Source organism: Andrena cerasifolii, chromosome 10 (assembly GCF_050908995.1).
Source record: "Andrena cerasifolii isolate SP2316 chromosome 10, iyAndCera1_principal, whole genome shotgun sequence".
Lineage (NCBI taxonomy): Eukaryota > Metazoa > Arthropoda > Insecta > Hymenoptera > Andrenidae > Andrena > Andrena cerasifolii.
Window position 1 is genome coordinate 3,081,549 of NC_135127.1, and position 14,709 is coordinate 3,096,257.

A 14,709-nucleotide genomic window follows, 5' to 3' on the forward strand; every position below is an offset into this window, starting at 1 on the left:
GATGCCAATGAATAAATTTCATACATAATTTAATCGTTCAAAATTCCACCGACGGTAGCGCGCATCGTGTTCAAGGACATTTTCGAAAAATAGCTCAGGAACCGTGCAACCGCCCCGGGGCGCGGCTTCAATTTAACTGCAATTTCTATAAAAAATGAAATTCGATGGCGCAGTCCAATTAAAAGGAACGAACACAACGAGCGAAAATTTTGCTTCCACGTGCACACATAGATGTCTGGCAATAGAAGAATGCAGTAATTACAATCGAGCCGCAAATACCTTCTGAGGCAATATCGAAACGTACACGATGTTTTATTGGACTCGATAATTAATTTAATATTCTAGATCGAATTCGCAGTGCACTCTTCGCTCTACGTGCGTTGAAGAGCAGTGGAGGGTTGGTATCATCGCTGCGGGCCATGACCACGGGTTTCTCATTAAAACATCGAGGAACACTAACTGTGAGATACGACAACGTAAAAGTGAAACACGTTAAACTTAATAAGGGTAACATATCTTCAGAGACACCGAGTAGGGGTATGGTGACGTACCACATCGAGTACATTGAGAACGTGGTTCGCGCGGACGACTCTAGTAGTGGTAGTTGTTGTTACATTGTGTGTTGTGGTCGTGGCAAGAAGAAGAAGAGATGGAGGAGGTGTGCGGCGCCCCCGGCCAGCCGGTCGCCCGTCACACCCTGAAACAGAATAATATTGTCACTTCCTTGAGGAATCCAGGCTATCCCTATCGACTACCTCCTCTCGCCCCATTATCTGAATTCATTTTAGAACACATTACGCATCTGCCAAATCTACAAACATGTACGCGCGAAGAATGCTCGTGTTCTTCAGTTTTCATCGCTCCTTTCAATTCCCAATCCCCCTTAGAATTTTCGCCCGCGCAATATTGGCGATATTTTGCTGATTTATGTCGACAAGCATGCACCTGCCGAATTATCAACTTCTCTTCACGGCATTAATTAAACCTCCACGTCAATTCCACGCGACTTTTCGAACCAGCATTTTCAAACTTCACGAAAGCTCTCGTCGATACGTAGCTTACCGAATGAAGCGAACCAAAATTCACCCACGGCAAAGTTTCGCGCAATTTCCGGCTCGATCATGGGGACTGGTTTGAAAAGGGCGTTTTTTTTTTTATACGATGTACTCGAGGGCGGCGAACGGAGTATTTTCTTTTCCTTTAAACAATGCTATTAATCGCGTGGAACGTTAGTCATCGCGTAGCAAGCTTCCCTGAGCAGCGTTAGAGTACCTGTTCAACTCCGAAGCGATATTTCGTAATAATATCGAGGCTCCGTCGTGTTCGGGGATTCGATTTCCGCACGTATCATTGGATTCTTCAAATACAAATCGATTTCATCGCACGGCCTGGTACTCGCATCGCCTGGCTTGCTCGCAGGAAAGCATTGGCGCGAAGTCGACGGAGGGGCCAAGCCGAAAAAAGAGGCGAGGCTTTATGCCGGGGGGAAAGGAGATTTCGGATTTGTTGGACCATGTCCACCCGTTGCATCGTTTACGTCCAATACGGACAAACGGGAGAATGAACGCACTAAAGAGGAAGACAGACAGTGGGTGGCAGGAGGGTTGGCTGCGAAAGGAGATGGAAAGCAAGGGAACGATAAAGGTGGAGGGAGGCCGAGAGGAGAGAGGGGGAGGGGGAGGATAGGGAGAAGCTGAGAAACGGGAACAGCGACCGGGATTTTAACGTCGAGCACACTCGTTTCGAGTTGATAGGTCCACTTCGGCTGGCTTGGGAAGCAGTCGACATGGTCCAGCAACTTCCTCTCCCACCTCAAATCCCTCCCCTCCCCTCCCCACCCACCCCTTCTTCCCTTATGTGCCACGGTCCGAGACATCATCCCCGCATTCGGAAACAGGGTGGGTGAGATGCAAGTGTTCATAGACGCTGTTCTCACGGCTAATAAAAACTGCTATATCTAACTAGCTCTAATGCGGGCTAGCCGAGACGCGAAGTTATTCGGTAGAACCAATGGAGCAAAAAGGATTGCTCCATTACAATTAGGATTGCTAAATTAAAGAAATTGGTGTTTATGAAGAAGTTGGCGATTTTTCTTATTGTTAGTTGCTGGAATAATTAGATGGAAAGTATGGTAAGGTTCCATCAGGTTACTAGTGTTTAAATAATAATAAAGAAAAACAATTCATACCTACGCTATTGGATCCCAAAAGAGAAAATAAAATTTGCAAGTTTTTGACGAGAGTCACAGCACCACTACCTAAAAGAATGCGATTGAAATTAAAAGATGGGCTGTGTATTATATTTCCAAATGCAAATCATGGACATTTCGATAATAATCAGGTTACAGCCGCATGAAAAATTCCCTATACTTCCACCAGAAAATCAATAGCGCCGATGTAAAAAAAATATGGAGAACGCACGGCGAATGGCATTACAAGCAATTCGATTGAATAATTAAATATGCAGGCCCGAATACATTTGGGTGAAACAAATCACTGAAATTCCATTGGAGAATAAAATGCATTTCATATCGGACGGTTGAAATGGAAATGGATTGTCCCGATGGATGAAGCACTTTTTACTGTGCCGCATAGGCAGACGCAGTGAAATTTTATTTAATGGTTCTCATATGTTGAACGGGTTCTTTTTTAAACAATGGGCTCGATGTAATCGAGGAAAATCCTCTCGCCGCGGCAGGTTTCCGGTGTTATTAAAATCATTATTTCCTTCTCCCTGCATTCGTGCGGGAATAAATAGGGTGCGTGCCCGGGGTGTAGGGGTGGTATTACTTTCGAGAGACGCGGAAAATGGACTTGCGTACACAGCAAGCGGAGTTGCGATTGCATGGAAACGAACAGGCGGAAATATTATGTTGGAAGTGAGAGAAGTGGTCGGTCAGAAGAAGGGAGACAGAGGGACAATGAGAATGAACGAGGGAAAGATAAACGTTATGACGTTGCAAAGGTTACATGCAAGTCGAAACTGTTCACTCGACAAATTTCCAAGTCACCCTTTCTTCGGATTTATGTCGATACATTGACCTTAAAATTTAACAGTATTTCATCGCTATCTAAACGCACTGGGATAAAGGAATGTACTTGTGTCAACCAGGTGCAGATTTGTGTACAGGCTAAGTAGACTGGAGCCTAGGGTGGCAAATTTTGGGGAGCGGAAAATTTTGAGCAAAAAAATTGGGGAAGGTTTAAACACAGAGGCTTGGTACAACTTTAAAAACAATTCACTTATTTTTCATATAGCGAATTAGCAATAACTCATATGTGAGTCAGTGCCGCCTTAACCTATAGAGGCGAAAGGGGCAGCCGGCTCAGAGCCCCGGAGTTCAGGGGGCCCCCGAAAAATTGGAAAATTAAAAAAAAAGGGTTGTAAAAGCTAGAAAAAACGGATATGAGCCCTCCAACTGGAATCCACCAAAATTTAGATTTTAAAATGAGGCCCTTTTTTGTTGAATGGACCCCACGTTTAATCTTATTTATTTAATTGTTTTAATAAGTTTTAATAGTTCCCTTCGCGTGTTAGCGCGGTATTTTTGATTTTATTTAATTTAGAATAATTTAAAGGGCCACATATGGAGCTCGCCTCAGGGCCCCCGAAAACGATAAGACGGCACTGATGTGAGTGTCCCATATTGAATTAATTTGGAAATTGTGTCGACTCTTTTAAATTAAAATATTTGATAATATGACTGTCCAACAGCCATTTTGGTCCGTAAGATTCAATAGCCGTTTCTTATAGATTTTTGTGCGCTGAAAACGAATCCGCAAACCGTTTGTCGCCATCACCCTCAGTTTTTGAGAAATTCGATTTTGAAAAAAAAACTGCAAATTTTCAACTTTGAACATCTTTTGTGTCGAAACAGTAATAGTTATTCGGTTGCTTGTTGCGTCAAATTATTCTACAAACCCTCCCGAATACAGCGATATAAGTTATTGGTGTATTATGAATATTTAAATATGTTTAAACAACGATCAAAGGGAAAAGATCACCCGAAATGCACCCACATTTGCAGATATCTTTAAATTTATTTCCAAAACTAAGGGTCTAGGAGAAAATCTGACTACTCTACGCGACGCGGCAGACATTTTTCCTTCGGAAAGCATCAACAGAAGTGGTAAGACACATTTTGTTTTCAATACAGAAGCGAAATAGTTTGGCAAAATGTGCGGCGTCGACAGTGGTAGTCAACGGCGGCGCGCGATCCACTGCCGCTCAGCGTCACACAATCGCTTAACGCGCGTGACTACCACTGTCGGCGCCGCACGTTTTGCCAAACTATTTCGCTTCTGTATTGAAAACAAAACGTGACTTACCACTTCTGTTGGTGGTTTCCGAAATAAAAATTTCTGCTGCATCGCGTGGAGTAGTTAATTTCTCCTGGACCCTTAGTTTTTAAAATATATAGCAAGATATCTGCAAAAATTGGTGCATTTCGGGTGTCCTTTTCCCTTTGATCTTTGTTTAAACGTATTGAAATGCTTATAATTCAATAGTAACTTTTTCATAGAATATTTTGACAGACCATGCAACCGAATAACTATTACTGTTTCGACACAAAAGATGTTCAAAGTTGAAAATTTGCATTTTTTTAAAATCGAATTTCTCGAAAACTGAGGGTGATGGCGATAAACGGTTTACGGATTCGTCTTCACCGGACAAAAATCTATAAGAAACGGCTATTGAATGTTACACAACAGAAGAAAAGTTTAATTTTGTTGGACAGTGTATTTCGCGGAAAGGGCGGCAGACACTTGTTAGCCTAGAGGTGCCAAATCTCCAAATCCGTCCCTGATGTCAAATATAGTAATGTCTCGTTACGACAACAGGAATCGAATCCAGCGATGATCTTTGCATGAGATTTGATACATAGCATTTTGTCCCAAGAAGTGACAATAATAATTTTGTACCTGAATCGATCCGCATGTGTACCTTTCGATGAGGAGAATAAATTGGATGCGCTAATAGTAAAGAAGATAGCGTGAGACATTTGACCCACCTACGGCTCGTAGCTAGGAGCAATAAAGCATGCGGGTCAGATCAGTCATCAGCTAATGGAAGTTTTGATTTTTATAATTATAATTAAACTTTAATTTAGACTGGAATCACTTCGTGTGATTATTACTAAGGAGTTGGCGAGGTTTCAGAGCCGCTCGCGTCGAGGAGTACTCAGCAGTAGTGAGGGAAATGACGATCTAGGATCGAGGTTGGATAGGCGCTCCAGTTGCGAGACATTAAGGTTGATTCTCACTACCACACTCACGGTGTTTTTCATACTCCTCGCCATCATTCCATTGAAGAAACCGATTGTAAATGTTTCGACGGATGGTTGCCTGCTGCCGATTAGACGGAGAATTCACTTTTATTGTATATAATTGTAACATCAGTTTTGTGTAGTAGGTACTAAAAAAGGAAGAAAGGATATTAAGCATTTAAGAGGACTAGGCACTCAGATTTGGTAAAACTGTAACTTTTGGGGGAATTAATTACAAGGAAATTAATACAAATTGTGACTAGGACTGTTGGGTAATGTTTATTAATACTGTAAACTGTAAAATTTTCGTAGAGTTTATATGTTAAAAAGAAAACACTGCGACACAGACTCAGTTCTGCTGTTCCGTTATAACCTGAAATTAATCTAATAGTAGACTGACTTTTCCTTATAAATGCTATCTCTACGTGTACTCCACTTGGCAACAGTTAATGTTGCACCTAAGTCAAGGCTTCTATAGCACACAGGCTTCCATCTATATTTCTCAACGTTCATTTTGGTGACAGTGGTACAAGCCCCCGTCACCATTATTTCTAACAGAACCAATCACTTACACCCCCCGCACGTTTGAGGCATAACTATTGTCTGCAAGAGTACTGTGTCATGCAGAGACATAGTGACGTAAAAGCAGAAGGGGACACAGCCGGTAGCCCCCTTGAGGGTCCTCGCTCGAGTCAAAACTTCTAGGATGTATCAAGAACACATTTTGGATATTACATAGTACTCGAAAGCTCTAAGGGGTGTAGGGATCTGACCAAATGAGCGCAGCCCTGTAATAGGTGACGAACAAGACATGCGGTGACTTGTATCCACGGGGATATCGCTTTACACGCCACTTGAGTAGGTCTCAGGTTAGTAATTGTATCTCTGCAGAGCACAGTACAAACCTAATCGTGGGGCGACAGAGTCACGACTGATGACTGCCACCCGCGCTCACTTGACTCGCCCTCGCTTGCGAGGTAAAAGAGAATACTCGACCCTTGCACACCTCTGCGATGCTGACTGGGGATAGCCCCGTCTGGCCCCGATTCTCCACGACCTCGCTCCCCATTAAGCCTGGGTGGGGCTGTTGCACTCGCAGAATGCTGCTAGTTGAGCCCCTTGCAAAGTCTCAGCCTTGGTGAGCCAGCTGGGGACCCTGGGATCGCCAGATCTCGCCCTCGGGATATGCTCCTGCGGTTACAATCACACTCGAAGAAAAACTCTAAACCCTGGAGGCTCTATGCGGCCATAACAAACTGTTTAATTTTTTACGTTGATTGAATTTCAGCCTCATTGGTCAACGCACCAGTAAGTATGAGAAACAGGGTTGTAAAATACCTGAAACTGGGATGTTTCTGTATCGTGCCAGTACCTGATATATTTATCAGAATATTACAAAGTAATACAAGTGAAACTACATAATTAAAAGACAAACAAAATTTTGTTGTCAACGTTTTTCAATTATAGAGTGATTTCTCATTACACCGAACACGAATATATTTTATGACTGGCATTAATGATGTTTGTGAAAATAACACGCATAATTTATTTTATCCCATTGAGATTGCTTGGAAGCAGTGTTTCTACAACTCCTATACACCTGAACTTTATTATACATTGCTATAGGGAACACGATCGATAAATCTGTCAGGCCGAGCCGCATAATTAATTGCTCATGACTCGCGGCTGTTAAACATATTGAATGAAGTAGATTGACAATGAAGAAGAAGATTGACAAGGGACGTATTCTGTCATCGACAGGAATCGCGCGATGCGCTGCATTTCAGCGGTACCGGGAGGGATTCAGCAAAATTAATCACGCCTCACAGTTACCGCGATTGATGGCCCAGCTAAACTCAAAAACCGAACGCGCGAATGTTCAAAGGCTGTAATATGATTTCTATTTGATCGTGATATCGGTCTGTTGTTATACGGAATAAATAATTCCGGGTACATCGTCCTCGGTGCACGTGTCACACTAGCCGCTTGTTCTCGTCACAAATAGAACCCCTGGGAATTACGCCACGAAGATCTGCGAGATGGGTTGAGTTGACGTGGTAATACTGGTTATCATCGCGCTGATTGCACCCATACCTCCCCTCCTCCTCCCCCCTCCCCCTCCACCCACGCCGCTTCCACGGCTACATCCATCGACTATCTTTCAGTGGAACCTGCACCTGACCCGCTATATTTCCATCCGTGCTATTCATTACGTCTATCCTGCAGCGATCATTCCTTTCACGATGTATCGATGTACGAAAATTGGCAGACGGCACGGTAACTTGCGAACACGTATAAGTTCTCTGCTCCCGTGCCGTGAGCTTCCTTTCAATGCTGTTTATTATACAGTGCCACTTATTCTCCATTGAACTTCCCACCGATACGTGAACAGGAACGGCGCTCGCTAGACCGGTAAATTATTTATTTAACCCTCTCGGTACGAGCGCCGGATATATCCGGAATCCATCTGATGACCTGTGTGTACGAGCGCCGGATATATCCGGCGCCACGGAACGAGCTGCCGATCCTAGCGTCGATTTTAGTCAGCATCTCTGGTAGTTTAACAAAATGAAAACATTTTTTTTTTAGACGAAAACACTTTCGCGGAAATGTACGCCGTGACGAAAGGGTTAAAGGAATACATATTTCAAGCCTCGGCGAATAGAATGTAGAATTCAGATTTGTTGGTACACTGGGTCGACCGTAGCTGGACAGACGTATCTATTTAAACTCGGGAAGCTTCGTTGGAAGGTTTTCAATGGTGGTAAAGTTTTTATTAGTTCAAAGAAATTAAACAGAATATGCGGTTAAGTTTTTTCATTGGAACTATAGTCTTGTCGAACAAGCAGCTGCATAGGTTTTTTTGTACTAGGAGTTATTTAGATCAAGGATCTAGGACAGTGTAAACAAGTTTCATCATTATTTACCGAGTAATTTGAATAGACAATCGTATGATAATACTATTGCAAGGAAGAGAGGCAAAAGTCGCATCGAAGGTACGTTACGAAATACATTTTCTTTATAAAAGCGAGAAATCAAATCAGAAGTTATCCAAAAAATTTGGGAAATGTATTATGGCTTGTTGTCGAATTATATGATGCATTAAGTCATATAATTAATTGCTAAATATTCGTAGTATCATTTATAACTATTAAATTATTTATCGCAGTTAAATACATGATGGTGCAAAATTCGTGGTAGAAATAAGGACAGAGTGATTCCTCGTGTAAAAATAAACCGAAATTGTAGGGTAAATTATTTCTGTTCGAGTTTCCGTTCTCGAGACACACAACATTGTCATTTTACCAACTACAGCTTTCCTCGGTCAACCTGATAATTTTCCCTCGGTTAGACTGATAAAAAATCAATCCCCCGCTACCATTTCTTATTTACTTAGCCCGTGGGGACCCTCGCGACCGCGCGCTCGACACCCGCGAACAATGGGCCATAAAAGACAAGGAAAGGATAGCGCTAGTCATTAAAAAGGAAAGATTGTCAAGTTCCGCATTTCTCATCGGTTCGTAATTAAAATGACACCAATCGATTGCTTGTGTTTTTCCAAATAATAGACAATAAAACTTTTGGTCTTTTATTCGCCGATTTTAATTCGCAATGTCAAATTCTTCATTTTTCATCATATCGATATGAAAGTGGCACCAATGGATTCCTGGCGTTGTCCCGATTAAAGTGGACCAAATTCCATGTAAATCGGACTATTTTTAACGAAGTTGACTTTAAATTCTACAAATTAACTTTTCGCGTAATTTCGTTAATTACCGTCCGATTTACATGATTTTTCGTGTCTTTTAATCGAGGAAAAACAGGGAATCGATTGGTGTTATTTTCGTGAAGATCTGATGAGAAATGCGGAACTTGACATTCTTCCTTTCTTAATGGCTAGTGCCTTGTCTTCCCGATTCCCTATTCCCGAGCGCCGAAAGCCGTAAAACTCAGTGAGACGTGAAATCGGAGGTGTGAAATTCTCCTACGTCCCCGAATAAGAGATACTCTCCGGACCCTGAAATTATCAGCTTAACCGGGACCAACTGTATGTATATGACACTAATGTACAGATTGCGCGCTCTATAAGTTTGCCACACTGAAACTGATATCTGTACGGCGGGCGGGAGGAGGACGGGATAAACACGAGTAGAAGTCCACCTGTCTGTCGTTAGACATGTCGAGCCAAGATACAGACCGCGTACTATAAGTTTGCTCTCCGAGGGGCCGCTGTGCCTTGACTAGACATGGCTGACTACAGACAGGTGGACTTCTACTTGCATTTCACATCGCACTTTCAATGCGATGGTGATCCACCGTATTCGAATCCAGAGAAGCGAGATTTATTAAACCATAGCTATAACTGTTGGGTTGACTCCGATGGAGGCATATTTTAGCCCCCAAGATCTCTAGATTTTACGTTTCTTGATTTTTAATTATGCGGCCATGTAAATTACTTGACAATGTTTCAAATTCATGTTTCTCAAAACCGAAGCCTCGCGTGAAAAAAATGTATTTAAAAAATATCTGAGCTTATCTCTGCACGAGGAATCACCCTTTTCTCACTTGCACCATGAATTTTGTCACAACCTGCATAATACAGTAGAAAAATTATTAGACCACGATAATTTTTTAAAGAAGTACTGGATGATTTAAAGGATGATTCAAAGTATTTTTCCTTGATCAATCCATAGATACTTAATTTGGATCTGGTCACAAAATATGTACGTGACCTAGTACCTGCTGATAGAAAATAGTGTCGATATCAATTGTGATAGTGCATTTGTATATGTTTCATACCTATCAAGTATATTACTTCTATTGATAGAATAGACATGACAAATCCAGAGTTGTATTAAAATTTAATTATCGTAGGTAATATATGTATGTAGTGTCACTACTTGCAAGATGATAGATGCCAACAGATTGGATGTACATATCAGGCACATAATAATATGTACGAACCATGCTACATTAGTAGACAAGGGATGTATTAATTCAATGAAATGACTGATTGTTTCCTAACTTATACAAAAATGTAGAAAAATCTGTATAACAATAGAAAACGCGAATGACCAATTTGTGCATTGTAGTTGCTGTAGCACAACAGAAAAGAATATTGTTATTTACGTTTTAAAAACTAGAAGCCTGCTTCCAATGGCGCAATGTTATATGTGTACTTACTGGGCAGCAATTTTTTTATTTTACCTGTATCTTTTTCAGAGTAATATGTTTGATAAGTTTATAATTCACGAGACTGATTAGAAATGACATATAAAATTTGTATCCTTTTGGAATTTTTGATCATTATTACACGTGCAAAACGTTATTACGTTATTAAAAAACTATGTATTTATACTTTTAAAAATCATTGTGAATTAACCAATCTGCGTGTTCCACAACATCATTCCTACCTTGAAATATTTTATAAATTAATGACTTTTTGCACGTTAGAACAACAAGTCTTTCCCTTGGAATAAGCCAATGACATTTCAGCCTTCAAGTGAGTCAGTCACACTTCAACCTTCACTTGCGTGAGTTGCATTTCAAGCTTCAAGCAAACTGCAATATTATCCTTGACTAAGTGCACCGTATCTTACACTTCGGCAGAAAACAAATACATATATATGTACTACAATAACAGCAAGCATCGAAGCTATCCTTAAGTCAAGTGATATTGGATTTGCTGATATTTTCTTCTACTCATTTATACAATATCCAGGTGGCATACGACTAGAACGTCAACGATTCTTCTCAACGTACACTTTAAAAGAATGTATATTGCAAAGACACCCTATAATTCTAAGACAAAATGATTCCATTACTATTTAAATATTAATGCTCCATATTTTAAATCAAAATAAATTGGTAGCATAAATAAGCTTAACACACCTGCTTCAAGAAAAATGGCAAAATAATCTCTATTGTTTTCTCCTTTGTCCTCTGCATTGTCGCACCTGTTCCATTGCTTCGCGATACAGATTACAGATGTACGAAAGGTACGACTAACATTCCCTTTAGTTATTCTACGTAAAAGTGTTCCATCCACGAAATCTCGTAAATATCAAAGTGCGCGACCATCATCGCATATACAGGGTGTTCCATTTAAATTAAGAAGTACTTCAGACAAAAATCGCATGATTTCGATGGGCACATAATTTTATGTAAGAGGTCTCTTTTTTGGTGGAAGCGGAGAAGACATATGAAGGTCAACTTTGTTTATTTAAATGGAATTATATATTTTTTATTACATCAGTCAATGCAGCTGGTCATTCGCTATAAACAGTATTAAGCCACCTGTGGCGAAAAACTATTAGTTTAATTAGTTTCATTCAAGAATACATACCAAAAGTCGCGCATATTATCAAACTCTATCAATACGCAATATTAAAATTAAAATATCTCCTAAAGTAATAGTTTTTTGCCATAAGTGACTTAGTATATTTTATAGAAAATGGATAGCTGCATTGACTGATGCAATAAAAACAAATAATTCTATTTAAAAAAACAAAATTGACCATCACATGTCTTCTCCGCTTCGACCTACAAAGAGACCTCTTACATAAAAAATGACGTGCTCCTGAAAACCATTCAACATCCTCCGAAGTATTTCTTAGCATCATCACCAGTTTCCAATATAATGGTGTGGCTCGATTAAAACGGGTCACCCTGCATAAACATATTTATCTAAACTAACGCAAAACGAATTCCAAGAAGAACGTACAGATTTCCAAGAATCCTGTCAGCGAAACCGCACGGTAGAGAAAAGCTAACGTACGCATTTATTCCGTGACAAATGTCAAATAGATTGGCACGGTTATTTATTCAGTATAGAGCGGAGTGGGGGGAGGGCGGATTGTACAGGCCGTATCTTAAAACGAGTAATGCCCGGATAAAACCCATTTGATATCCTGGTAAACAAAAGTGAAAACGACAGCAGGATATCAGCGGGATTGCGTAACGATACCGTGTAAATAGCCGAGTGCGCGTGTGTGCCCGCACGAGCGCGCATTAATGTGCGAATGTCGAGTGTAAGGGTACGATTACCAAAGCGTGATATCATCGACGGCGCGGCGTGCGCGCTGTGAACGCCGTGCAAAAAAAAAAAAAAAAAGAAACGGCGGAAAGGAAACGGCAACAAAAAGTTGCGGCTGCACCGTTATTTGCGCTCGTAAACATGACTCGGCGTGCTCGCACGTCCGTGTGCTCGCGGCAAAGGTAACGAATGGCAGAAGTCGAAACGGCCACACCTTCCTCCGAAATGCGCTCTCAAACCTCGTTCGTACCCCTGTCACTCTCTATCTCCCTCCCCCCCCTCTCTCTCTCTCTCTCGATCACCCTCTCTCTCTCTCTCCCCCGCTCTCTCGCTCTCACCAACCCCCGAGCGCAGCGTTCTCCTCGCTTATGTAGCCTACGTACGTACGTGTTTACGCTGTGAACGCGCCTCGCCAAGCGGAACTAACGATAACGAACGGTTACGAATGTAAGGGACCGGTTCGCAAAGCAAACGACATTTCAACCGAGCGTTCCGTGCTGCTTGGTGCAAGAAAAGAGAGGAGATGGGACGAGGCGGCAGGCCAGAAACAGATGGATGGAATCCTGGATAGACAAACAGCGCGGAGGGATGGGTGTCGCGAGAGCGTACATAGGTGGCGGATGTTCGTACAGGGTAAAAGAACAACCGGCAGCATCCGGCTTATGCATCTGTTTCGTTCAGGTGTCAAGGTAGGGCTCTTTACGGGCTCGAAGTCGTCGGACTTGCAAATTCAAGCTTCTTCTCGCGTGCAAATGTGTTTATGACGGAATAATTTCGGGGCTATCAGATGAGCTAACCTTTTAATGAACAGGAGATCAAGCATAAGCAAGAAATTGTGGAATACAGTTGCGAGGTTTTCGTATGCTGGATGTTGGACTTTCTATATTCCTTCTTATAAAATGCGTTTGAATTCAAAGTGAAATGCTAGCGAAAGTATCACTCGTGAAGTAAATTTTTCCACGTCTCGTCGTTGCAGTGAAAAATCGATTTCGTTTGAAAGATCCTCGCTTCGATTAGGGGCATTGATAAGGCTACAGGCTTCCGCGTCGTTTTTGCTAATCTATCTGATATCCTTTTAAGTAATCCAAAGAACTTCCATCAATATTTGAATAAAAAGTACGTTGGCTAACCAACATTACACGATACTTCATGGATTGCGTAATTCGTTGCAATTAAATTTCCGTCTTTCAACCATTGCTAAATAAATAAATGCGGCGCAACTAGGCAAGTACAATTTCTTTGACAGCCCCTGGCAACAAGGTTCCACGGCAAGCTAGTAATCTGGACGCGGTACATTTCCCGGTGCACTGCCTTTGTGCTTGCATCTAAAGCTGAGGCGACACGAGGAGGAATCAGGAGCTAACGACCACGTGGTTTGAAACATTCCTTCATGATTAGCAGACATGCTGCTGCGATATCCAGAGGAGCTTCTGTAAACTTCTCCCTAAACTAATGGCGAAGCGGTAACCAGAATGTAGTACTTAGTTTATGGAGGCCTTGCAGTGGTCTGGTTCCGAGTGGCCAGTAGTACCTGGGCCGAGCATTATCGTCCACTTGGATCGCAACTAGCGACAGGAACAACAGCAATACGGCAACAGCAGTGCGGCTGGTGTTCGCGTTCCCTTGGCAAGCTAGGAACTGGTCCGACGTTCCACCTGGCAGACGGTGTGCCTGGTGGTCCAGGTTCCGAGCAGCGGGCGCATCTGCATCGGGGCTGGGGCACGATTGTAAATTACACGTTGACTAGAGCTGACAACCGCAATGCATGCCACACACTGGCGTGCATGAGCTTCTGCACGAGATGCCGTGTGTTTATGCGGCCGGTGAGTCCAGCACTGTCAGCCGGCCCAGGCCACTCGGTGAATTATAGATGAGCTGCCTTAATAAAGACACGAGAGATGCCCGAAATTCTCCCGACATTCCATCGCAGCAGGAGCCGTACGTTCCTTCGAATTGCAAACGGATACCGAGCGAGTTCGTTCGCTAGAAGCCGGCGTGCGCGCTCACCTCTCAGCTCGCCTCTCCGCGGCAGTCCCTGCTCGACTCGGAACAGGCAGAACGGTAGAATTCCCGTGAAAAACAAACTAATTTACCGTGACCGCCAGAAAGGCCGTGACTATGAAACGCGCGGTTTAATTTCACGATTAAATTTTTAAATTTCATTCCCCGGCCAACGGAACGTATAATGCCGCGTTTTGCCCTGTTCCCGTTTCGTCTCCTAATTGGGAGACATTCCTCCGCAAGAAAGTTGGAACCTGCTTCAGTGGATTCTCTAACCGCTTCTAATGGAATTTTTATGTAACGACATTAGATCGCCCGCAGCTGGGCCTTACGTAAGTAACTTTCGTGGCGTTGCGTGCAACTGAAATAGATCGTCGCATCTCGCGATTCGCCGTTTAACGCGCTC

General features: G+C 42.4%; 1 long non-coding RNA gene across 3 annotated transcripts in view; it reads right to left on the reverse strand.

The window, feature by feature from the left end:
• Window positions 1-214: 214 nt before the first annotated feature.
• Window positions 215-14,709, reverse strand: part of LOC143373966 (uncharacterized) — a 307,099-nt gene continuing 292,604 nt past the window's right edge. For all 3 annotated transcript variants that reach the window (XR_013086576.1, XR_013086578.1, XR_013086577.1), the window contains one exon: window positions 215-697. This is a non-coding gene — a long non-coding RNA (uncharacterized LOC143373966). The remainder of the gene's footprint in view (window positions 698-14,709) is intronic.